Source organism: Oncorhynchus mykiss, chromosome 14 (genome assembly GCF_057628025.1).
Source record: "Oncorhynchus mykiss isolate SJ-2025 chromosome 14, ASM5762802v1, whole genome shotgun sequence".
Classification (NCBI taxonomy): Eukaryota; Metazoa; Chordata; class Actinopteri; order Salmoniformes; family Salmonidae; genus Oncorhynchus; species Oncorhynchus mykiss.
The window spans coordinates 14711402-14738959 of NC_143035.1; the positions used below are offsets into that span (position 1 = coordinate 14711402).

The 27558-nt window shown below is 41.1% G+C and overlaps 1 long non-coding RNA gene across 3 annotated transcripts in view; it reads left to right on the forward strand.

Annotated features, from left to right (window-relative positions):
- The first annotated feature begins 422 nt into the window (after positions 1 to 422).
- The window catches only part of LOC149978296 (uncharacterized), a 108641-nt gene continuing 81505 nt past the window's right edge, over positions 423 to 27558 (forward strand). Inside the window, exons 1-4 of one of the 3 annotated variants that reach the window (XR_016486300.1) lie at positions 423 to 1791; positions 1898 to 2116; positions 2295 to 2354; positions 17354 to 17417. This is a non-coding gene — a long non-coding RNA (uncharacterized LOC149978296). Of the gene's footprint in view, positions 1792 to 1897; positions 2117 to 2294; positions 2355 to 3628; positions 3835 to 17353; positions 17418 to 27558 lie in introns of those variants that run through there. The other 2 variants (XR_016486299.1, XR_016486298.1) reach the window with 2 other exon arrangements.

The following is a 27558-nucleotide window of genomic DNA, read 5'->3' on the forward strand; positions in this document are numbered from 1 at the left end:
ATTCCAAGTTCACTACTGAGGGGCAGCAGGCTTGACAGACATTTACCACACCTGCACTGTTCATAGCATTCTTCATAGTTTAGTATTCTATGGATGGTTCACACAAGCGCAGATTAATCAAACGTGTTTCATGCCCATGTTTCAATACTACTCTAAAAGAATGTAGGTAACAGTGGTGCTCTGTCTCAACGTGTGAGTAAGTGGACATTTATCTGACATGGTTACCAGTTGTAGCCCATACTGTGACCCTTTGCTCTAGCCTGTATGAAGAGTTAAATAATGTGTAACTGTTGGATGGAACTCTGCTGACATAAAATTAGATGTCTATTTCAAAGTAGAGCAATATTTGCCTTGTTTTGACAATTCTCCAGCCCCCTACTGATTTTACAATCAGAAATTCACTGTCTTTACATTTGCCAGGAGCTAACAGCAAACCCACACAGCTTGAGCCATTTTTAAAAGTCTAGCCTCAACAAAAAAATACATTGTTACCAAGAATGTTATGCTGTGCAAAAATTGGGTTTCTTTCAAGGTCATTTCTCCATGTGCTGTCATTGACACTATGCAAGACCTCTAAACTTAGTCACCAGCATTATCAAAATCATTACTGTTCTTGCCAGGCCTTTGGTCGTCTGTTCTGTTGCGTCAGGTAGAGGGTCAGGTGAAGGAGACAGAAACACCAGTAAAACCCAGACAGGCAGCCAGTTGTCCTGAGGGGCTGGATGGTCTCTGGTTTTTCACTCTACCTCAATGAGTCCATAGTAAGGTAATTTAATTCACTACTTGGCCTAACTGGGGTTCATTTTTGGTGTTGGGAATGAAAGCCATAGAAACACTATGTCATATGCTGAAAGGTATACACTTACAATAACACACCCACTCACACACACACCTGAACAAAGCATATCTAGCTCCTGTTGGGGTTAGACAAACCCACTGCAATTTAAGAGCAGATTTTTACTTTATTTACACTAAGTACAGTTATTTTATATTTTTTTTATGATTAGTACGGCTTTTTGGCAAGACGCAGGAGCCACAGAACATTTTGTGGCACTCTTTCATCACATCATATCCTTATTTAGATTCTGAGAATTTGAAGTCAATTGTCCACATACCGAATACCATGACAAACAATGAATTCATAACCTTTGACACTACATGTCTTGTTAGTCCAATCTATGTACATGTTGGTGAAACTTGCCAACTACAGTTTTGGCTTGCCATCTCTTCTGAAAGTTAAGGAAAATCTGGATAATGCTACAAGTCTTACAGTAATCTGAAACAAATAAGAACATGTGCATACTCAGTAGCTTTCTGCCCACCTTAGGCTAACCTAGAGAGATGTAGATTTATATCACGCTCAATTCCATGACGTTTGATCAATAATATCGAGGCTAATAATTAGGCAATGAGATTCATGCCAATTAGTGAAGTTATAGCCCAATTAACGTAGACTCCAAATCAGGGGCCACCAACACACCATTTTAAATGCAGGAACAAGGCATTTAATAGTGTTATTTCCAATCAATTGTGAGCAATAAGTGTGGCTTATTAAGAAGTTGGAAAGACCCTGAGGTTGGCATACCCGTCGCAACATTAAATAATGCACTTGGCAATTATTATGAACCCCCTTACTGTGCATTATGAAAGAGAATACAGATGTATTCCATGCTAATAATTGCGGTTATGTTCTCCCAACCCGTTCTCCCAAATTTCCCCCCCATTTTCTTTTCCCTATTTTCTGTTGGAAGGTCGGAGTAGGCATGTTCTCTGGATTCACTACTCTTTGCAGTAAGGACCAGTTTACCTGTTATTCAGACGTGTGATAATCTCTCCTCATCAATAAACTGAATTATAAATGCTGAGAAAATACCTAATTGTGTTTTTCTCCGAACAGAAACAACACTCCGTGTTTTCCATGTTGACGTGGTGCACTGTGAAGTCCTGGCAACTCCTCTTGTTTACTTCAGATTTGAGCCATGAAGACATTTGTCTAAATACTTTCTACTTCAGGAAGCTAGCGTTTCTCAGGATACCTGCTAATTGCATTCTTCTCCAGACATAGGAATTCCTAATGATCTTATTCACCTAGTCAATCACTTCTCTGGGTTATTAGGTATGTACAAGCAAGTTCACAGAAAATCCTATTTTTTGATTCATGATTATGATTTATGATTTCACCCAGTATTATTTGTTATCTTGGTAGCCGTTATGTGCAGTTTTACAAATGGCAGACTATAATTTTCAAAAGCCATTGGTGGTGACATGCTGTAACAAATGGATTTCTCTTCTAGACTTGGAGGATTTGTACCTTCTATGGATGATGATTGAAGACCCTAGCCTGTAGTTTCTGGGTGAGTGCTGGAAAATCACCCTCTAAATCATAAGATTTTGAATGAATCGCACTGATTTAGTATGGCTCGATTACTACAAAAACAATGTAAGTGCTATAATGTGGATTTCTCTTGATGAAAGATTAGTCCACTCCTGGAGCCCTTTATTGGCTGTGAAACCCCTCAATGCAGATGTTTGTTTGACTTGGATTACAATCTTTGACGTGCATAACGTATTTTTCATATCTGAACTTTGACGGGCAGCAAGCTACATTAAAGGTATTATCCCCTGTTAATGTATTCAAATAACAATACCCCAAGTTATAATGAGAGTATCACAACCAAAGATGTGTGTGTAACAGGCACAAATCTATCTCTAGACCACAAAAGTATTGGAGAAGTTAATCTGGCCTAGCAACTATCCTTAGGGCTAATACGAGTCACGGCACCATTGTAACAGGCTAAGGATTGTAGTAAGTTCATGAGACTTCAGTATCTTTGGGCCTGAGGCGATGCCACATCACTGTGACAAAAATGAACTGCTTCATGCAGGAGTGCAACCTATGATCACTGCAATGGATATTTATTTTTTTACATCACCCTCAATGCATTATGGGGTCTACAAGAGAATGAAGCAACAGCTGTAGCTCTTGTTATCGACACTTTATAAAATGTCCATTATGTGTTCTTTAGTATGTGCTTAACATTCAACATCATCAGGCTAATTTAATAAAGGACACCAAAACTAGTCAATTGTTAAGACAATTTTTTGCAAATACCTGTGTTTGTGCTCCCTGGTGTTAATACATTTGACCCAAGAGGTACTACTTTATCAGTGCCCACACACCTTCTTTTTTTTGTAGGTCTAGGCAGTAAAACCATAAGAAAGCATTTAAAGTGTTGCACCACTGAGACACTGCTATAAAGCTCCAGGCCAGCTGGCAAGAGCTGATTTTACAAGCCTACACTGTTTCATAAAATTAAGTGCTGTACTGTGTACTTGAAAATATTTAGGTTAAAACAGAGATTGTTCAAATCAATTAAATAGGTCTTAGTGCTCATTGTGAGGTTATTCATGTATTTCATCAAAGATATCCATAGTTTGATGAACATGAATTGATTTCTAGAATTCTGAGCAATTACAAATTCACACATTATCTCATGCCTGTATTCCCTCTGTTATCGTCAGCTGGCTGGAATAGACATGTACAACATATACGCTGACTATACTAACCATTAGGAACGCCTTTCTTCCTAATGTTGAGGAACACCTTCCTTACTAATTCTCCCCACAGTTATGTCAAGTTGGCTGGATGTCCTTTGGGTGGTGGACCATTCTTGATACACACGGGACACGGTTCAGTGTGAAAATCCCAGCAGCGTTGCAGTTTTCGACACACTTAAACCGGTGCGCCTGACACCTACTGCCTTACCCCATTCGAAGGCACTTAATAAATATTTTGTCTTGCCCATTCACCTTCTGAATGGCACACAAACACAATACATGTCTCAGTTGTCTCCTTCTTTAACCTGTCTCCTCTTCCTCATCTACATTGATTTGAAGTGGATTTAGCAAGTGACATAAATAACAGATAATAGTTTGCCCCGGGATTCACCTGGACAGTCTATGTCATGGACAGAGCAGGAGTTCTTAATGTGTATATCAGTGTATATCAGGTTCCGTTAAAGCGAACAGGCAACATTTTGAAACACCCCAAATACTTATGATTTGTCTAACCCCACTACCAAATTGCAATACCATGTATGTGTAGGTCCTGTAGAATGAGTTTATGAAAACATTGTACCCATACAGATAGTTTATCGCTAAATCTACTTTTCAGATGGTTGCTGTGGATGGAAGCATAAATCAAGTCCCTCACAAAGCCATGTTTCAATGTTTATATGATATAGAAACATCAACTTTGTCTGGTTCCTATCTTTGTTTTATTGGATAGGGAAGTGATATCACATTGCAGAGATCAACATTACGAAGATAGCTGTATCAATGCCAAATCCTCTGAAGTTAATTATGCAAGGTGACCATAGTAACACCAATACTCCTATATCAATCGTTATTTATCTCTCTCTCTCTCAAACTTGTTATTTCATTAAGAAAATCCCACTATTTTTTATTACTGACTGACTCAGGAGTTTAATTGTGTCTGGATGATATGGTTACTGGGATTCATTTTCAAGGATGTGACATCACACAGAAACCAGGTTTCCATTCTTCTGTGACTAAAGTACATCGCCAGGCCTGATGCAATCAGCAAATTTGTCGGTAAACTTTCCAAATGTGGACAAAACTACATACGCTAGACAACGGGATATTTTTGTGTTGGTAAAATGGCCATGAAAATGCTTTTATGGACAAAAATGTATATACTAACCATCAAATAGAAGTAAACTTGGAGTGACGCAATTATGTTGTGTGGTCCTCCCACTACAACTCGTGAAAGCATGCAGTTTATTAGGCTACAGATTGAATAAGGTATGAATAAGGTGCACGAAAGTGCACGGTGATGAGCTTGATGCTCATTTCCAATAAAATATTGAGGGTGTTATTCTGGTGACATGATGATCGATGGTTGGAAAATAAAAAATGATCTATTTTGTCCATGATAATCTCATGTAGGATATACCCGCAATGTACCATTTAATTAAGTGACAAAACTATCAGTAAATGCGATGGAAACGCATTTAACTTTTTTATTCGGTAACTGGGGAATTTAACCACTAAAGTTATTTTCTGTGCACTATGTCATCACGCACAGCCTTTCAACCGCAACAAGTCAATTTGATGCAAACACCTCTTTGGTTCGAAAATGCACATATTGTTTTTGTGCAGATTTGAGAAGATTCGCAGGAGAATCTGTCATTTGTATGGAAGCCTATCTATTGGTAAAGTTGATTTTGCCCGACAATGAGGAATTATAATAGACCTCTGCCAAAGCCTTGAACTGTGTTTCATGAATGCTAGTAGCATTGAACATGCTCCAGTTTGATCATTGATTGACTGTTGGTTTTAATTGTTAAGACAACCATATTAATTTACCCACTACACAAAGAAGCCACACATGTACTGTAGTTACTACCTCATACAGACAAGCCTGGGAAAAGAGTGGAGAAGTCTCAATGCAGATGGGGACTTGATAAGTGAGAGGTAGGCATTGGTCAGAAGCCAAAAAAGAAAGGAAATTCAAATGAGCACCACAATGCCTATTACACCCATGCTCTACCAAGGTTTTCCAGCACACAGCTTCTACAGTAGCTATGTTGGTCTATTGTACTTACAACAATGTGTAGGTGGGTTGCTTAGGATTCAAACCTTCTCAATCAGTCTAATTCATTCTCTTCAGAAGGATAATGGACTTTACAGTGTCCTGCTATTAAAATAAATACACACATAACTTTAAGTTACACAGTCTGCATAATCTTGTCAGATTTTGGTAACTCCTGACACAAACACTGTGACAAATGAGAAACTGCTAAGAAACATCTATAAAAATACAAAGTCATTAGACAAGTACAAAACACTTTTAAGAGTACATATTGTGGAAAACGGCAGGGAGAGGTGAGGGCAGTGGTTATTGATGGGAGATATCTTGCAGCCCGCTGGCTCCACCCTCGAGCCTTATATGGTCTTCCTTCCCAAACGAGGAGAGGCTGTAGATCATTAAGCCAGGGAGTGCTTGGGGATAAAAGAGGAAGCAGCCTGCACAAAGGGGCAGAGAATGGAGAGAGAAGCGTGCATGATGAAGAGTGGGTGAAAAGAGAGAAATATCTGTGTGGTTACCCCCCTTGTGTACCGAAACGGATTGGCTGAGGACCCGAGTTTTAGGGTTACCCCTGGAGAACGGAACGGACAGCAAGACCGGTTGTGGACTGTGAAATAGTTGGTGAATTCCCCCCTTTTCACCAGTGTACAAAAATCCCAAATAAACTCCCCATTTGCATTCTAGTTACTGGTGTGTGTTTTGTTATTGAGCTTGGTGACATGGAAACCCCACACCCTTGAGCCTGCTACATATGGTGGAGAATGTGGGCAACCCAAACCAAGCTCAATAACTAAACAGACACAGAGCACAATGGAAGCATCGGTGAAACAGCTAATGGAGGCAAACATTTTTGGGGCGACAGGCAGCCTAGTGGTTAGAGCATTGGACTTTGAGAATTGGACATTGAATCCCCAAGCTGACAAGGTAAAAATCTGTTGTTCTGCCTCTGAACACGGCAGTTAACCCACTGTTCCTAGGCCGTCATTGAAAATAAGAATTTGTTCTTAACGGACTTGCCTAGTTAAATAAAGGTAAAATACTTATTTAAAAAAAATAGCACATCAGGCTATGCATCGGGAGCGGCTGGAGGAACAGCGTCAGCAGACCGCTCTTCTGCGAGTTGAATTCAGCCAGCTGACAGCAGCCCAGGCTGGCAGGGCGGCAGGTACAGCAGTCTCTTGTCCCAAACCCAGTAGGTTTATACTGAAGCTGACATAGGCTGATGACATCGAGGCTTACCTACAAGCCTTCGAGAGGATGGCGGCTAGGGAAAATGGCCCCATGAGCAATGGGCCAGCATGCTAGCACCCATCCTGTCAGGCGCGGCACAGAAGACCTCTCAGGATCTGACGGTTGACCAGGCAACGCATTATGAGGTGCTGAAAAAGGAAATTCTGCACCGGTATGGTTACACCCTGATTAGCAGGGCACAAAGATGATTGGGTGTATGATCCTACAGCGTCCACCCAATCACAAATGCATGATCTAATTAGGCTGGCCAAGAGTTGGCTAACTGCTGAATCCCTGATGCTCACGCCCATCGAGACAGTGGTCATAGATAACTTCATACGCTCTCTCCCGTTCTAAGCTAAAACAGTTAGCCAGCTAAGCTAACCCGCAGAGCGCAGATCAGCTGGTGGAAGGACAACAGGTGGCTTTGGAGGTCCTGCGCAGTGAAGTAGCGACTAAGGGAGGAGGACCGCGCCAGGATCCCGGCCAAGGATGAGGGGACACCCAGAGTCAGCTACCCGAGTCGAAGCCCCTTCCTGAACCTGGACAGCAGGAAATGCTACGAGTGTGGCGGGACGGAACACATCGCCTGGAACTGTCCAAAATGCGATGTCCCGATGCCTTCGGCCTCAGCCAATGAAGTAGCCAATGGGTGGCCCTGCGGATTGCTGATGGCATGCTGGGCTAGGGAGAGTGGTCCTTCCTCTGTCACCCCGGTAAGAGCCAACGGAAAGGACACCACGTCACATGTGGACTCTGGGAGTATGGTGACCCTGATCAGACCGGACGTCGCCCAGTCCCCGAACTTGGCGGACACCATGGCCATTTCGTGCATACACAGTGAGACCAAGGACTATCCTGCCACACTCCTCCACCTACAGATCACAAAGGGACAACACACAGAACCAGTGGGAGTCGTCCCAAACCTGCCTATGCCAGTTCTTATCGGGAGGGATTTCATGATGTTCCGCCAACTGTGGACCAGTATGTCCAGAGGCGTGGGGAACTGAGGGGACCAGAATGGAGGAGGAAGCCGGAGAGGTGGGAGGGACGCCAGAAGGAGGGATGCCCGGATGTGTGGATTCCAGGAAGTGGACTCCCAGGCATCAACCAAACCCCTCTCGGATGGGGACTCTGTTGAAGCCAGACTGGAGGGAGAGGTGGCGAGTCTGGAAGACGTGTTCAAAATGGACCACGAGGTGGCTGCAGAGCCCTCTCTAGTGGGCTGGTTCGGCACAGCCCAACTGGAGGATCCCAACTTGATCGCTAGACATTCTTTCTCCACCGTGGCAACAGCTGGGTGTTCTTCACCTTCTTGTAGCTGTGATAAGATGGCACCCACCCCTGTTTTCGGACGCATTGGTCTGTACCACCAGTGGTTTGGAGAATTCCGGGGTCCAGAACACAGTTCTCCCTTTAGGTCCTGGAAGAATTTCTCCATCTCCTCGGTCCACGTCACCTGGGTAGGCAAACGGCTCCTGGTCAGATCTGACAGGGGGATGGGTAGGGAGGCAAAGTGGGAAATACATCTACGGTAGTAACTAGTCGACCCCACAAACGTGAGTACCTGCTTCTTGGTGAGGGGCCGGGGCCAGTCGCCTCCGCTTTCTTTGACACATTCCCTGCCCATCGTGTACCCCAGGTACTCAGCATGCCAAGCCAACATTTCTTTGGGTTTGCTGTTAGCCCCACCTCCCATAAGGCCGGCAATACCGCGCTCACCTGGTTTAGATGTGTCTCCCACTTGCTCCCATGGATCACAATATTGTTGATGTATGCCGCCGCATACTCCCAATGGGGTCGGAGAACCCGGTCCATCAACCTCTGGCAGGTGGCCAAGGCCCAGTGCAGCCCAAAGGGCAGCTTCTTGTAATGGAACAATCCGTCTGAGGTGGCGAAAGCAGTTTTTTCCCGTGCCTCGGGAGCTAATTGAACCTGCAAATAAACCTTCGTTAGGTCGAGTGTGCTGATAAATTGAGCCGTTCGATTAATTAATCAATTCGTGGCATGGGGTAGGTGTCGAGCTTTGAGATTTCATTTACCTTTCTAAAATCATTACAGAAGCAAATGGTGCCTCCAGGGGGGATGCTCTAGGGAGCTGGAGTGGGTGGGGGTGTGGCAGACGGCAGATGGCATGGAGAGGTGAGGGAAATGGTTATTGAGGGGAGATATTCGGCAGCCCGCTGGCTCCACCCCCGAGCCTTATATGGACTTCCTGCCCCAAAACTCCCGATTTGCATTCTAGTTGTGCTACTGGTGCATGTTTTTTTAATTGAACTCGGTGATGTGGAAACCCCAAAACCTTGAGCCTGCTACAATATTTACAAATTGGATATTGGATAGGTGCTCTAAATCCTTTAACTACTGTACAAATGTTATTAGTAATGCTGTACACAGCTGTCCAACTCCAGCAAAAGAGCACACACTCATTCCCACATTTATAAATGGCAGTATAAATATGAATACAGATGGGAGCAGAGTTTGAGAGCATCTCAAGAGCATCTAAAGGCTACGTTTATCGTAACAACTTTTGTAGGAGCATCGTTAAATCTCAGAGCTGTTTATCTAAACCATCGTTATTAAAGTTGCACTTGAAATCATTAGATACTTTTTCCCCTCCCGCATAATACACAGAATATCTCCTCTAAACATAGAATCACATGGTTTAACCATATCTCTGCAACCACAATAACTTTAGAACAGAGCTGACTACAAATACAAAGTTGCCAATGTCTTTGCAGTTGATGCAAACAAGGAACGTATAAAAATTTGCTTCAAATGAAAATGATGAATGCATTCAAATATAAACAGTGAGCTATAGGCCTATTTCAATCATATTGAAATACAATACATTTAATGTAAAATCAATTGAGTTCTATTTTACTACTTGTAGGCTACGGTCTGTAATTTGTCTCAATATATTTCATGATGTGTAGCCTAACATGCAATGATGTGCCAAATTGGTGATTTAGTGCATTGTTATTGGGTAAGCATTAGAATAAGCCGCTGCAATATTTGCAGCCATAGGTGCTAATATCTCTCTAGGAGCTGATCTGTCGTCAATATTGTGAAATAATGTAATGTTAATAGGAAAGATTTGAATGGAGAACGCTGATCCGAGAGCAGCACTTGCTTTCTTTTGATCCTATCAGTATTGACACATGATTCCAACGACGTTCTCTCTGCGTGGTGTTTTGGGAAACTCAGTGTGGCAGTTTTCACAAAGTTCCCAAAGTTTGGTGTATCTAACTGGCTATAATTGCAGCCAATGACATTCACTAGCTTATTTGTTTGTGCTCTGATTACATGCAAGTGCCCAGGTCAGTAGTTTAGACAGACGACTGTCTTCAGCCATATGAAAAACCTTCCATAGCAAAATATAGCTAGCTAGCTAACTTGCTTTTGCTTCTCATCCAAATGGTGTTGGTTAGCTAGCTACAGCTGCTAGCCTTCTACCAGCTAGCTGCTATTGTTGCGCAGCAAACAAGTTGCTCGACCAGTTTAGAACTCTGAGATTCAGCTGAAAAGATGTTAGCACTGTCAGAAATGCTAGAAAAAGGAAGCACATTGTTGTTTTTTATTGGGCAGAAATATGCACGTGAGAGCAATAAATTGTGAATTTAAGAAAAACTACAAATTTGTTTTGTCCAAATGGATCTAAGTCTAATGGTCACATTAATTCGACATCTAGAAGACCCTATTGATAGTCAAAAATCCGATATAGTGGTTCTGGGTAACGGCCAAACGGATCATGACGAGATGATTTGCGAAGTTGATTTGTTGATTTGCAAATTTATTGAGCTTCAACCAATGCATACTATAGTCACGCCAACTTTACTGCCGACAATCATTGTGATGCAAAGAATTGTGGGTGCCATTAGAAATGTGGTATCGTAGGTGCAAAAAAAGATTAGCTAAAGATAATTGTATCTTTATGGTAGATTGTAGATGATTAGATGAATTCTTAAAATATATCAGATCAGAAATCCCAGATGAGCCTCCAATTAAGGTAACGGCCCAAGTCAACCGTGTTGACTATATAAGTAGAAGACAAACCATTAGCCGAACTCAAGGACATGAAAAGTGCCTGCTCCCTCAGGAGAGACAGCTTTAAGACAATCTCCACCTAACAAAGGGAACTACTTGATTGATGCACAGGGGCACTATTAAGTCCAAGCCAAGTACAAATACCAATGGCTGGCCTAAATCCACATGCTTCCTGTTGACACGTCTGGAAAAGTGGTGGTAAATACAGTGTTTAGCTTTCTGTACTGACCATATTGTACCTTATTTTGCATTGGTATGCACTGGTTCAGTTTACTTTCACCACATCACATGAATTACAGCCTTAGGCTGAAGGAAGATGAAATATTAATGGTTAAACAGGTCTTTTAGCCTCTGCAGTTGTGAAACATGAGAGTCAGATGCTATACTAATCCAGCAATAAACACTGTGTGCACCACACGTATCCTACTTCAGGCCTGTCTTTATACATTAAATAAGGGATCAACCAGAAAAATACTACTTTATAAACCGAGGACAGCTTCACTCTGTAATGGCGTTCTTCATGTTGCTTCATGTGGGTTTGCTATGTAATTCTCCCCATCAGTTACCAGTTCCCAGCATCAAGCTGCATGAATAAAGTAGGTGTGTAATGGTTAATATAATTAGCTATGTTCATTTTGCCTCTGCATAACACAGAGGGTATGACAGCAGGTATCGGAAAGACCTTGAATGAATCTCCAGTGGATGATTACTGCAATGTTTCCATACAAAAGTACATTTTTGAAGGTTGGAATTATATTTTATGAAGGACACTGTACCAAAATGATACAGTGAAGTGCCCTTAAAACATCTAAACCCGTTAATTAGATTTTCCCCCCTCTGGCTAGGAAATGAGAATCTTACAGAGTGGAAGAAAATCATGTGTGGGATACCACAGTTAAAAATAAACATCCAACTGATCCTCTGGCACAATGATTATGAAAAATAAGATTCAACAACATGATGATGTGGACCAAAAACATGAAACGGATCTAAAAGCCATTTCATTGGATTTTATCAAACAAAGTGTTTACACGCTTGTACAGTATATGTGCAGACTTGGGACACATTCACGTTTTAAACTCCTAAATCATAACTAACCTCTCTTTTTACAATGTTGTCCTGATTTTCCACAAATACTTTTAAGTGAAGGTCAAGTGGCGTCCATAAACCGTTGGGAATAAATGTGGCCTAATAACATTTTAAATGACCTATTTCTTTGCCCCCAGTCAAAGCACTAGAAATATTCTTGCCCATATATTACACAATACCCTTTGACCTGTTAAAACTGTGTAATTTACTTCCTTAAAATGCTGTTTTCCTATTAGAATGGGTCAGTAGGAAAGAGTGCTGTATTAGCCTTCCTTGTCTCTCCCTTGGAAGTTAAATTAAGGGAAATGAAAATACAAGCCAAACGTTTATCATACCCATTAATATGCTGACATTTTGACTCATTTGGCTAAATACTGTATGCACCAATAAACTGCTAAGGATATGTCTACTGCCATTTGTTGAACTGACAATCATTTAGGATGAAACCAGTGTCAGTTTAAAACCAAATACAGACCCAAACTCAACCATAATTCATATTTGGTATGCATGAAGGTAAGCAAGTGTGGATGTTTTAGAAAAATAAACACTGGAATCACAGTCCAAGAAACCAAGGAAAATAAATATCGTGCTTATTTTGGATTTTTACAACTGGCAACCTCAGGTCATTCTATCAAATGAAGGCTTTGTTCTGAAAACAGCGCTGCAAATTAACAGTCATCTGTCATTGTCACTTCTAATGGTCATGTGGCTATAAAAAGTTTTTCATATTATGGATCAAACTTATATTTGGCATACTTGTGTGACAAGGAGTTCCCACTGTTCTATGGCTCTTGTGCCATGTGACTAGAAGCCAAAATATATAAAACACCTAAATTATAATTTCTTGGGCTATGTCTGAGACCAATGGATTGACAGTGGGTTGATGTTTCCACTGTGCCGAAATATTTGGTAATGTAAACAAAATGTCAACTTTGTAAGCCTTTAATAAGTCTTCATTAAAAATCATAAACTACACTAAATTCTTCTTTACTGATTACTATTGGTTGAATTGAAAACCTGTGCCGATTGCAAGTCAAAGTCAACCTCTACTTGGATACCAGTCTTTCCTTTGTCTCTGGTTGTAAAGAACACTCCTTGGCTGTATGGTTTGGAAATATTATATACTGCTCTGGGTTTTTGACTGATTGTCTGATTGATGAACGTCATGGATATTCAGTTTCCTTTAATAAGCAGATGTAGTTGTATCACATTTTACTTAAAGTCTGGGAAATTTCAGTAACGCATAATGTATTTTACATGCATTGCATGATGGGATGGTTAATTGAATGACCTCAGTATAATGTTATGAAGATGGAATGGAGTTGAAGGTGGAATCCTTGGACTTTCTCCTCTCACCTGTATTTGAGGTAATTCAAATTACAGTCAACCACACCAATTGACATTCCCTTTTTAAGATATTATTTTATATGCAAACCTATAGCGCAAAGCTGACTGATTTATGAAGTGTGACAGACTGAGAGGGATGGGTTTCATTTTGATTAACATCAACTTGGAAAGTGCACCAAAGAGGAAGTTACATAGTATTGGAGACTCCTATAAAATAGCAATTTGCCATGTCACTTCACGGCTCATTTTCAGAAAGCCTCAAGGTTTAAGTCACTTGAGACATTCTGACAGTGTGCACACTAGATATGATAAACTTAAATATTTCTGTAGGCAGATAATATCATTATTCATGATTTCATATTTATACATGTCTCATAAATGTCTGTTGTGTTTATGGCTCCTTCTATCCTGTGACACTTAACCAGATTCATCTTCCCAAGGAAAATACAATCTTCCTTCATTAGAAAACAGTAGACTGGATTTGATAAAGAACACTTGGAGCCACAGACTTCTAAGTCATGCTATTTCACTTCATATAATGGGGAAATGGGTAAAATACCACCGCAATATGTTCCATGTCAAATGGAAGTGATAGAATTAAAATGAAATCAGACACCAAGATAACCATTTAATTGGGGAAGTGGTACTGTAACGACCTGAAATGAAATCCAAGAATAAAATCATGCATTTCCTTAACCGACCAGACCGTTCTGTGACTGTCACATTCTTCGAAGGGTTGTTTCAAGGTCCACCAGCAGGGACTTATTCCATCTTACAGCAGGAGTCAAACAGTAGAATAAATGTGAGGTGAACGCCAAGCTAGAAATATCCCAATGAATTCATTAGAAAAGTGATAAAATACAGGGTTTTGATGGCTTTTCCCCTCATATATCTAACTCGCTCAACATGCCAACGCCCCAATAAAGAATGTCTCATTCCAGGGCTGACTTCCATTCAGCTTTGACACACGTTTGCATAAAATGGCCATGAAGATATTCAAAACTTTGGTGGCTAGGTCTAATAAAATAAAGACGTCTCTTCCCTCAGGCTAAACATGGGTACATTGTAGTAGCTCAAGCATATACACAAAGTGAAATTGGAATGAACACACAATTTCAGTCAGTCTTTGTAGTCATAACATAAATGGAGTTTCTTCCTGGGACAGCGCTGCCTGCAGAGGTGCTGATAGCCAGATGCAAGTATACACTCTGAGTGCATGATGGGAAATCATCTCCTCTGTGGAAGCGATGAAAAGTCAATTAACGAGATGGCTAACATTAAACTAATAATATAAATAATGTTCCTCTCTTATCAATTTCACATTTGCTGTTTCCTACCTATTCTAACTGAAAGACAATGCCAAGACTGTGTGCACTGCCAGGCCAACTACCTAACAGAAAACTGGAAGAGCTGGAATTCAACAGAAATAGTTTGCATCGATTTGAGACAGTTTCAATCAGTAATCTTTGTGTTCATTCTGCTTTTTATGCACATTGCTCTAAAACAGTGTTTCTAAAGACAGCTCCCACACACATCCTAAATTCCATTTCAATCCTTTTCACCTAATGAACCCAGAAATATGAGCCGGAACCAAAGATATTAGTCTAACACTGTTGTTTCACAAGTCACAGTGTAAAAGAAGCATTCTATTGTCAATGGTGTATTGCAGGCGAAGTCAGGTGCAGGAGAGCAGAGTATAATGAACAGGTGCACTTTTATTATTGTTCCAAAAAACGAGAGCATTATATAAATCAAACGTGCTCAAAAAAACAGAACATAAAAGTAAAGCGCGTAAACTAACACCACATAACATGAAACAACTACACACAAAACATGATGGGAACCAGAGGGTTAAATACAAGTAGATTGATAGGGGAAATGAAAACCAGGTGTGTATGGAAACAAGACAAGACAAATGGATATGTGAAAAATGGAGCGGCGATGGCTAGAAAGCCGGTGACGTCGATCGCCGAACGCCGCCCGAACAAGGAGAGGAGCCGACTTCGGTGGAAGTCGTGACATCTATCAAGTGATTCTGAGATGTCAGTATTTTATGAACACCTTTATTGCTGATATGAATTGGCATGAAAACCTGACAGGTTTAAATACATTTCTGAGGTAACTGTGGATTTTTTGCAAATTTAGCTTGCTGCTCAACACACAACACAAACGATAAGCTACGTCAATCATGTAATGTACTGTTGTGTCTTTACTATCATTAACTGAAGACTTTAAGTTTTTATAAAAAATTCACTGTAATTAGCATTTCGTAATGAACTAATCAGGCAAATTAACTAGGAAGTTGGGGCACCAAGCAAAATATTCAGATTACGAAGTTATAATTTTACTAATATAACTTTTCAGATATTTTATTTCTGATCAATTAGTCTTCTGATTAATGACTTATTTATTTTACCTCACGTTAGTCTCATTCCAAACGGCGTAAATTGTTGGTTATCTGCACGAACCCATTCTTCACTATGAGTCATCCATACATCAATTGTCTTAAATCATTTATTTACTAACTAAGTAATTCACAGAAATGCATAAACAACCAGTAGATAGTGACAAGGAAATGAGTTTCCCTAGTGGGATAAACCGGCATCGCGGCTTGGTGTACAAAAGGGAAGTGGGGGTCAACTGAGATAAGACAACACACAGTTGATAATTATAACAATTGAAATGCTAATCCTTTGCACATGAACGCTCACTCATTCAGGAACAATTGCAATCAATATATATTTACGCTCAGTGTGTAGTCGGGATCTCTGTTGAAAAGTTTCTGTTGGAGAGCCTGTCCGCCCTCTCTCTCTCTCTGTCGTGGTTAGAATGGATAGTTCAGAGTGACATTCATTCATGTCGTTATGGATGGATGTTTCGGTGGTTGTCGGTCTTCGCGTTCAATGATACCGAATTCTTAGCTGCAGACTAGTAATTAATATCAAAGACTTGTTCTTATTCGGTCAGTATCGATAGTCTAAGAGTTTATTAACCACGAGGGATGGTTAAAAGATTAATCCGTCTGGTCTCAAACCTTGGCCCTCTCGTCAAACCTTGGCCCTCTCGTTATCGAGGTAAGCTGGTCTGCAACCTTTGTCCTCTCGTAATGGAGAGAAACATGGTCTGTTGAGAAATTCTCAAAGTGGGGGTTTTATTCGGAAGAGCAGAAAAAGGCTGTCTCATGACACCAGGTCCGAACTGGGCTCACGGGCGGTCCTCTGATTTAGTTAAACTCAAAAGGGAATTGGAGTTTTCATTAAACAGTCCAAAATCACATTACACAATTTTACAAACAGTATCATCTTCACTGACAAAGTTAACCCACTGTTCCTAGGCCGTCATTGAAAATAAGAATTTGTTCTTAACTGACTTGCCTAGTTAAATAAAGGTAAAAAAAATATATTTGGCAAGCTGCCAAGTGCAATGCAGGCAACCAGGCCACTGCTTCCTGCTATTGAGTTATGTTGTTGTTGTACCTTTAAAAACAACAGTTTGGCAGACAGGCAAAGGCTAAATGGTTGTAAAATGGACGTGAGACTTGAAAGTATGTCTGATACGGGCCACCCAGGGTACAATGGTTGGTTGGAAAACATTTTCGTGATTTTAAGTGATAAAACATGTTATTCAGTTTAAGAAATATCACACCATGGACCAACCAAATACATTTACCAGAATTGAAGGTGATTTGAGACACTTCCAATTTGACCTTGAACATACACAAAACGGCAACAGCCCAGGTCTGCAGGGTTAAGAAATATACTACTTCTATGCATATTCTTAATCAATTTAACTAAAAGCATGTTTACTTTTGCTTCACAGAACTATATTATAGCCATATAATGTGATAACAACTAGGTAAAGTGATTTGAAGTTATTTGGGAAACATATGTGGGATCTGCAACACTCCATTGGCTGATTTAATGAAAAGTTTGACTTGCTCTAAATTAATTTGAGACAGTAAAGCACATCCATCTGTGCGTTACTGTATGTCTGACTGCTTTTGAAAGTGATCCATGTTTTTGTACGCAGTTTTTGAAAATTCTTGGACAGTCAAGAAGAGTGCGGAACGGAGGACTGATTCATCTACAATAGTAAGTGGTTATGCATGATGCATCATTATCATTGTCCTGCCCAACTCTTTTTGTTGGTATGGACATGAGAGAGGAGAAGATAGTGCTTCAAATGACAGCCATCTTGATTATCACAAGTATGCTATGGCAGATATTATTCTGAGTTGTAATTGTTGGTCAGGGGTTGGTTGCTGTGGCGTGTGAGCCTGTGATTGTCAAGCAAATAACTGCCGGTCTCACGGTAACTGACCGTTAATTAGCATAAACACATTTAGCATCTCCTGGCTTGCAAGTATAGCCTACAAACCACTGATGCAGGGCCTTTGGAACATCTACATCATTTTAAAAAGTCAAATCCGTTTAATATGGCCTACACCATCATCAATAAATCCATGTTTTGTTTTAGACAGGTCCAAAGAAAACGTGATATGAATAAAATGTAGTCTATTTCTGAATAACAAAATAGCATGCTCTGAGTAGTCTTTATGTTAGACCCTGATATGGCTATGCCATACGGATGTGGACTCCATTAGTACATTTTCTCGAAGTGATTTCAAAGGAAGCACATGTGGGTATTCTGTGTTGAGCGGTTAACAACAAAACTGGTCCTCCTATATGCTTAATTTAGTTATTTATGCAACTGTAGTTGTGATAAAATGTTGGGCTATATGTTTTGATATTTTATACGTTCTAAGGCTGCATGATGGGACTCTAATGATGATTTGAAAAAAGTCGCAAGCCAGCCCATAGAGTAGGCACACTAATCTATAGGCCATAGCAGGCCCACACCCTAATCTAGAGAATATAGCAGGCCTCCACACTCATCTATAGACTACAGCAGGCCTACACACTAATCTAGAGAATATAGCAGGCATCCACACTAATCGATAGACGATAGCAGGTCAGATCTCCACACAAATATATAGGCTATAGCAGGCCTCCACACTAATATATAGGCTATAGCAGACCTCCACACTAATCTATAGGCTAGAGCAGGCCTCCACACTGATCTATAGACTACAGCAGGCCTACACACTAATCTAGAGAATATAGCAGGCATCCACACTAATCGATAGACGATAGCAGGTCAGATCTCCACACAAATATATAGGCTATAGCAGGCCTCCACACTAATATATAGGCTATAGCAGACCTCCACACTAATCTATAGGCTAGAGCAGGCCTCCACACTGATCTATAGACTATAGCAGGCCTCCACAGTAATCTATAGACTATAGCAGATCTCCACACAAATATATAGGCTATAGCAGGCCTCCACACTAATATATAGGCTATAGCAGACCTCCACACTAATCTATAGGCTAGAGCAGGCCTCCACACTGATCTATAGACTATAGCAGGCCTCCACAGTAATCTATAGACTATAGCAGGCCTCTACACAAATATATAGGCTATAGCAGGCCTCCACACTAATATATAGGCTATAGCAGACCTCCACACTAATCTATAGGCTAGAGCAGGCCTCCACACTAATCTATAGGCTATAGCAGGTCTCCACACTAATCTATAGACTATAGCAGGCCTCCACACTAATCTATAGGCTATAGCAGGCCTCCACACTAATCTATAGGCTATTGCACCACCAGTGCTATCACATTGGAGTAGTCGTGACAGCTGTAGCTTGTCAGCCGTGATCGTTCTGGCCCAAGTATCATGGTTAGACCAACCGGTAAGGAGCTAATTTCCTGGCTTAACAATAATATATGCTGACAATGGTCCTCCTATTTATCCTATAGTTTGTTTGATATTATAGCCCCAAGAGTACCCTGTTATTCCCCAAGTTGCTACTCCTCACTTTGATTTAGAATTTCACCCCTGTGTAACCTTGCCCTTTGACCCTAGGCAGGATATTCCCTCAATACTCTAGGTACCCAGGGCTTACGGTCCACTGGGACCTGTCAAGCCCTTAATTGCTTATCCTCGTCTGCGTTCAGACGCTCGTGACATTCCAGTTTGTGTGTTGTATAGATGGTTGAGCTTGGCAGGAGTCCAATACCAAAGAAGGAATACTAGAGGCTTTGTGGCCTGCTTCTGTGTCTTGGACATGAACACGTACAGTCGGGTCGTGGATGGATAGACGGGTGGGTCAGGGAGCCTGAACCAGGGCAAGCCCAGTTGTGACCACTGTGTGACTGCTACCCATGTTCCTCAGTCTGCTATCTGAAGAAGACATGCAGTACTACATCACACTGTACTATGGGTGACCTAGGCCACAATCATGTAACAGGTTCTTACAAAAGTGTTATGGTGATGATTCATCTACACTTCATATTTTCAAGAAGGCATTATAGATTGCACTTGGTTCTTTAAAATAAGAGTTGGTATGATTTTAAGAATAGTACGGAGAGCTTTTGCTGACCACGCTAACCCATACAACATAGTAATAGGTTTTAAGTTGAGCTGACTCAGTTAAATGAACTCTCCTGCGCTAAGCTATAACTCTGAGAGCTTGTCGTCAGTCTCACAATCCCACAGTCCCAATGCCCAAATAATATCCATGTTGAGTTAGGGCCTGCTCCGCCAGAAACTCCTAACCCTGTCCAACATTCTGCTCTCATGTCTTTGACGGGTTAGCCCCAGCCCCAGACCACATGCTCTTATTCTGGGAGTCCTGGAGCCTGGTGTGTAGTCAGGGCGGTCCTCATTGGGGGTCTGGGTCCCCCATAAAAACGGTGGCCCTTTTCTAAACAGGCATGGACCACTCACCTTAAACGCGGATCTTTCCACAGTGATCTTCCTGTCTGGGTTGGCGCCCCCCCCTTGGGTTGTGCCGTGGCAGAGATCTTTGTGGGCTATACTCGGCCTTGTCTCAGGATGGTAAGTTGGTGGTTGAAGATATCCCTCCAGTGGTGTGGGGGCTGTGCTTTGGCAAAGTGGGTTATATCCTTCCTGTTTGGCCCTGTCCGGGGGTATCATCGGATGGGGCCACAGTGTCTCCTGACCCCTCCTGTCTCAGCTTCCAGACGTGCTACCTGTCCCAGACCTATTATTTGACCATGCTGGTCATTTATGAACATTTGAACATCTTGGCCATGTCTTGTAATAATCTCCACCCGGCACAGCCAGAAGAGGACTGTCCACCCCTCATAGCCTGGTTCCTCTCTAGGTTTCTTACTAGGTTTTCCTAGCCAATGTGCTTCAACACCTGCATTGCTTGCTGTTTGGGGTTTTAGGCTGGGTTTCTGTACAGCACTTTGAGATATCAGCTGATGTACGAAGGGCTATATAAATACATTTGATTTGATTTGATTTGAATTTGCTTCCTACTGCAGGCTACAAGGCTGTTTTCGTTCTTCTTTCCCACATTCAGCAGAAGTTCAGCTTAACTTTGGAAAAAGACAGGGCCGCTTCTCTTTCAGGAACCGCACAATATCCAAATCCCTTCCAACGTGCCACAGGCTAAGAGGGCAATGTAAAGATTTATGCTCAGCTTAAGTGATTTAAAAGTCCTTTAAAATATTTCACTGGGCTGCTTATACTATGGGGTATAAATATATAGATGGGAGGAGACGGAATGGTCTAATGGCACTGCCCGCCTGTTCCTACATCAGGAGACACATAATTTATTTGTACTTTAGGTGTGCATTTATGGATAGTAGATGGGGGTGAGGTAATATCAAATTGAATGATTTAGGATAAGGTAAATCACAAATTGCAGATATGAGAATTGCACAGCACTGAGTTTTCAAGCTAGGCCTAAGAGTGAGGTATTTTCTTGGCCCTGATAGACGTAGCGAAAAGGGGAAAATCTTGGATCCATTGAATTGACATTGATACATTATTTCAAGAACACCTAACTAACCTCTGCTGAAAACTGCTGTCCTCTCCAGCACGTTGCCACACACTCAAACAAACACATTCAGTCTTAGTTTGAGGTTTTAAGATCTGTTTGTAACTAATTTGTTCACACATTCCTTTTTGTGCTCTTATAGCTTTTTCAGATGATGATAACTTATTGTGCCAGTAAGAAATGGCGAAGCAACTCAAGGGAAGACTCAAAGAAGACCAAAAATTTAAACTAAATGGACAAAATTATTACAGTATGTACGTTATGAGGATCACAAAATTCTAGCTCCGTGTTCTGCAAGCTAACATGGAAAATGCATATTTTCATGGATGATGTCAGACAGTAGAAAGCTTCCAATAATTTAATCTCATTATGGTTTGGAAATAAAAAATAAATTGTAACGTAACAACATAATTCTCTCAACAATATACTACTGCATTATGGTCAAGGGCATGAAAACACCAAGCTTTCTACAGCAGATGCGGGGATACGAACTCAATCATTTTCATTGATATGGTATCCCACCATCTAGGAAAAGTTTTGTAGGAAATTAGATCAAGACGTAGACTGTCAACTGTACAAATCCTACAAATTGACCAACCTCACTGATGTTATGACAATGCCTACAGTACATAGACATTAAGTTGAGGATCCAACTCCAATCCCTAATGGTTAAGCCCCTATACATTGAAAGGACACAAGAACAGCATACTTTCACAGCTCCATTACTGTAGTGTAACTTTGTCAATGTTGCATTTTCACACCACTAGATGGCAGCAGTGTACATCAATAGGCATTCCATTCAACCACTGGAAAACCGGAATATTGATTTGCAGAGAAAGAGAGTGAGTGGGCAAGTCATACAAAAAAATCTAACTCTGGAATCTGGCTCTTTTTGTACTATAGAGTTTGGCCATTTCTTAGTTGTGAGCAAACTGGTTCACTATGTGACCTGCAGGCTGTTCTGCATGTCACATTTCACTGCCTTGTGCAGAACTGACTAACTTCCTCGTCAGGACAAAGGACAAACTATAGGAATCCAGCCAAAGGAAGGAAATAGAAAAAAAAAGGATTTTTTTTTCTTCTTCTATCTTTTACATGTTGGAGTGATGTTTGAATGGAAACACCCAGGAGTGATAAGGTGGGACGTCACGTCTGGCTTCCATCATACCCCCAGTCTCCTGTATGTTATTCCCTGTGTGGAGTGAAGGCTGGAGCTGGCACTTGGCTGGGGATGCTTCCACACTCCCTCCCCACTGAATCAGTTCCATTGGAATTTGAGGTCACTCTCCTGAAGGATGGACAAGAAATACGGCACACACTTAGAGGGGGAGTTGGAAGTGCATATATCTAAGAAAGATCCAACAAATGCCCGTAGACAGTAAGGAAAACCACAGTATGTCAATTAAAAGAAACTTGCTCTCCGCGGGACCAAAACTAAGCAAAACATTCCCATTGAGCAAAGCCTAAAGTCATTTTGTTCTGTTGCTTCTAAGTTTCCCTTGATTCCAATAAAGGGAGAATCACACTTATTTGTTTACTTCAAGGGGAGGTCCATGGTTTATATCCACAAATATCTCTGCTGATTCCCCAGAGGCACAATTCATCTAGACTACCTTTTTATAGCTTTCAATAAAACATGCTTTAAAAGATGTTCTTTTCCTTTGTCTCTTACTCCAGATTTGATCATCAGAACATCCGAGCCAAGGCCTGTGCTGTTTTATTTTCCATTTCAAATAAGATTTTACACATCATTGTTGATATTCAAGGCCATTCATTCCTCTGTGGACTCCCTTCACTGAAGCATTTGGATGTTAGTTGGTGTTCCGTACGGATAGCAGGCACAGTAAATTATTCAACTCTGTTTGAATTTGCTGTGTAAATCCTTACCTGTCTTTTGGGATAAGAATATAAAGTACACTAATTTATGGATCTCACTCCTGGGAAAACCCTCCTTAGTCCCGCACCCTTCTTCCTTAATGGCTTTGTTTTGTCAGACAGATAAACTGAGAAGCCGCTTGTTGTTGTTTTTTTTTTCTCACAAGGTCCCAACTATTTTTCATGGTATGGTTGACCTTTGATCCAGGTTCTCAGGTCAACACCCATAGATCACATTTTATATTTGAAGTGGGCACCATGCGGACCAAAACAATGGGTTAGCTGTTGGACGACACACCAATCCATCAGAACTTCTGCTTTGATTGTGTATCAGAATAACAAATGGCCTCTTAACAGAGCTCACAGTTGCCTACTAAATCAGACTTAGTAAGGAGGAGCGGTGAGACAAATGTTTCTCCTTGACAGTGGGATACTATGTGACAAAATGTACTAAGCATTTGCGTGCTGCACTGTAAGCATTTGATTGATTTTAGTAGTACAGTATTTGAATGTATCGAACGCTAGCTAATGTATTGAAATTAGCTAAAAAAAATAAACTAGGCTTCACTGTATGAAAATAACTGTCAATTTTGACTGTATCTGTATCCTGTATCCTGAAACCTAAATACACTAAACACTCTTCACTCTGCCCACCCATGATTTAAGCACCTCTCATAATTTAAGTACCACAAGTTGAACAGACGGACTCTTCAACATCAGCCACACCTGCTAAAACCCATTTCATAGAACTTACAGGAATGATACATTACATGAAAGCAGTGTTTCATGGGTGTTCATGTCCACACACCTGTCCAGCCATCACTAGAGTTAACACTTCCAGCTGTTGAGGGCCACAGTATCAACTTCAAGGCTTTCTTTTAATTCAAACATGGTTAAAATATTCTTTGAATAATGGGCTGCGGATAGGGTGTAATGGAAAGGTCAGCTTTCAAAAGCTATAATTTCAATGGATTTTTACTGTGGATATATGCCTTGGGGCTAGCCTGAGAAATCTGTTTATGAAAATCTCAGGCTGGCTCCTATGTAGGTTAATCTCTATGAGCAATAATACCGCAAACTGACGAAGTGCAAGACTTGAAAATTAAATGAATTTATAAGCAGCGATGTAGCTCTATTTAGTGTTTCTTGTCTATCAATCTCTACATACATACTTTTAAATGTATTTCACCAACCTAATAAGATTATCCAACTTTTGTCAGCATTTCAGATGATGTTGGATGTCTAGCATCCAATAGTTACCGCAGACTAATAATCCACTCTGTTTATTCATGGTTTCCATCCCTATTTATAGTCAAGACAGAATTACTAATTGATTATGAAAACATCTTCTGGGAGATCTGTCTGTTTGAAAATGTCCCATAGGTTTGGATTTGTTGGCCTTCTTACAAAACTCCAGAATGAATCCATTCCCTTTATCTCCAATTCGGAGAAGAGGAATGGGGCTCCACATGGCATGGCTACAGACAAGGGATCTTCATTTGACTTATATTGTCACAGCAAAATAGTCCTGGTTTAGTTACAGGGCCTTCCTAGCAATGCAGACAGAAGAAAAAAAAGAAATAATAGAAAAAATAACACAAGGAATAAATGCAAAGTGAGTAACCATAACTTGGCCATATACATGTGATACCAGTATCGAGTTGATGTGCAGGGGTACGAGGTAATTGAGGTAGATACAGTATGTACATATACATAGGGGTAAAGTGACTAGGCCACATGAAAAATAATAAATACTAGCAGCAACATACTGTATGTGATGAGTCAAAAGAGTTAGTGAAAAAAGGGTGAATGCAGATAGTTAAATAGTTAACCAAATAGCTACTCAGTCTTATGGCTTGTTCAGGGTCCTATTGGTTCCAGACTTGGTACATCAGCATCGATACCGTTTTCCGTGCGGTAGCAGAGAGAACAATCTATGACTTGGGGGGCTGGAATCGGACAATTTATAGGGCTTTTCTCTGACACCGCTTTTTATACCCTCCTTAGGGCCTTGCTGTCGGATGGCAAGCCGTTGCCTTACCAAGCAGTGATGTAATTAGTCAAGATGCTGTAAAACATCTGAGGGCCCATGCTGAATATTGTCAGAGGCATTGTGGTGCCTTCGCGAAGAAACATTGTGGTGCCTTCTTCACGACTGTGTTGGTGTGTGGATGATGTGGACACCGAGGAACTTGAAGCTCTTGATCTGCTCCACTACAGCCCCGTCTTCTACAGCCTCCGTTTCCTGTACTCCACGATCAGCACCTTGGTCTTGCTGACGTTGAGGGAGAAGTTGTTGTCCTGGCATCTCCCTATAGGCTGCCTCATCATCTTCGGTGATCAGGCCAACCCGCGTCGTGTCGTCAGCAAACATAATGATGATGTTGGAGTCATGCGCGGCCACACAGTCATGGGTGAATGGGGAGTACAGGAGGGGACTAAGCACGCACCCCTGAGGGGTCCCCGTGTTGAGGGTCAGTGTGGCATTTGTGATGTGAACTAAGTGATGTGCTTTGAGGGCTCTATTGTGTTCAACGCTGAGCTATAGTCAATGAACAGTATTTCCACATAGGTGTTCCTCTGGTCCAGATGGGAGAAGGCAGTGTTGAGTGCAATAGAGATTGTGTCATCTGTGAATTTGTTGGGGCACTATGCAAATTGGAGTGGGTTCAGGGTGTCTGGGATGATGGTGTTGATGTTAGCCATCACCAGCCTTTCAAACCATTTCACATACAGATGTGAGTGCTACAGGGCAATAGTTATTTAAACAGGTTACCTTGGCATTCTTGGGGACAGGAACTATGGTGGTCTGCTTGAAACATATTAAAAACTGGGTCAGGGAGAGGTTGAACATATGAATGTTAATGTGTTTAAAGGTCTTATTTACATCGGCTATAGAGAACGAGATCACACAATCATCCAGAACAGCTGGTGCTCTCATGCATGGTTCAGTCTTGCTTGCCTCGAAGTGAGCATAGAAGGAATTTAGCTAATCTGGTAGGCTCGTGTCACTGGGCAGCTCGCGGCTGGGGTTCTCTTTGTAATCTGCAATCATTTGCAAGCCCTGCCACATCCAACGATTATCAGAGCTGACGAATAGAATTCAATCTTAGTTCTGTACTGATGTTTTGACTGTTTGATGGCTCGGCAGTGGTCGTAGTGGAATTGATGGCTCAACAGAGGTGGTCCGGACTCCTTGAAAGTGGCAGCTCTAGCCATTAGCTCAGTGCGGATGTTGCCTGTGATCCATGGCTTCTGGTTGGGATATGTACATATGGTCACTGTGGGGACAACGTCATTGATGCACTTCTTAAGGATCGGCATTCCGTTAATGGGACAGTTGTAAATCATGCAGCACGTTATGTCAAGACTGCAGATTTTAGAGAAATAATAAATGTCTGTACATATATATACAGTTGAAGTCGGAAGTTTACATACACCTTAGCCAAATACATTTAAACTCAGTTTATCGCAATTCCTGACATTTAATCCTAGTAAAAATTACATGTGTAAGGTCAGATAGGATCACAATTTTATTTTAAGAATTTGAAATGTCAGAATAATAGTAGAGAATGATTTCTTTCAGCTTTTATTACTTTCATCACATTCCCAGTGGGTCAGAAATCTACATACGTAATAAGTATTTGGTAGCATTGCCTTTAAATTGTTTAAAACTTCTTATGGAGGTGGTCCCTGCACAGGGACAGCTCAGCGGAAATGTCAGAGCGCCACCTATAGTACTCGAGTATAGTACTCGATAAATCTCAAACTTTCATAAAAATACACATGCAAGCTACAGAATTAAAGCTACACTCGTTGTGAATCTAGCCACCAAGTCAGATTTGTAAAATGCTTTTCGGCGAAAGCATGAGAAGCTATTATCTGATAGCATGCACCCCCCCCAAAATACCAGCACGACACGTAAACAACAGATTTTGCGGTAGCCGGCGCTACCCAAAACGCAGAAATAAAATATAAAACATTCATTACCTTGGACGAGCTTCTTTGTTGGCACTCCTATATGTCCCATAAACATCACAATTGGGTATTTTTCCCGATTAAATCCGTCATTGTATACCCAAAATGTAATTTGCTGAAGGCCAGTCTGATGCTGCAAAAAGCCCATTTACAAGACGCAACGTCACTTTTTAAAATTACAAAAGTCGCCTATAAACTTTTACAAATCACTTCAAACGACTTTTCTAAACCAACTTTAGGTATTAATAAACGTTAATGATGTATCAAATTGATCACGGGGCGATCTGTATTCGATAGCAGCAAGTCTGGAAATCATCGTCCATTTTTTCAGTTTCACAACATACTGTGGTGCCACTCAAGAAAGGAGGGGCTTATTCGTGTTGTAACCAAGGATAAATAAGTCAGAAAATGACAGCAATGGTGACATCGTGTGGAAGCTGTAGGCGTTTACAGCGGATCATTTATTTTAGGTCGCCTTAAACAATACATTGAATGCATTG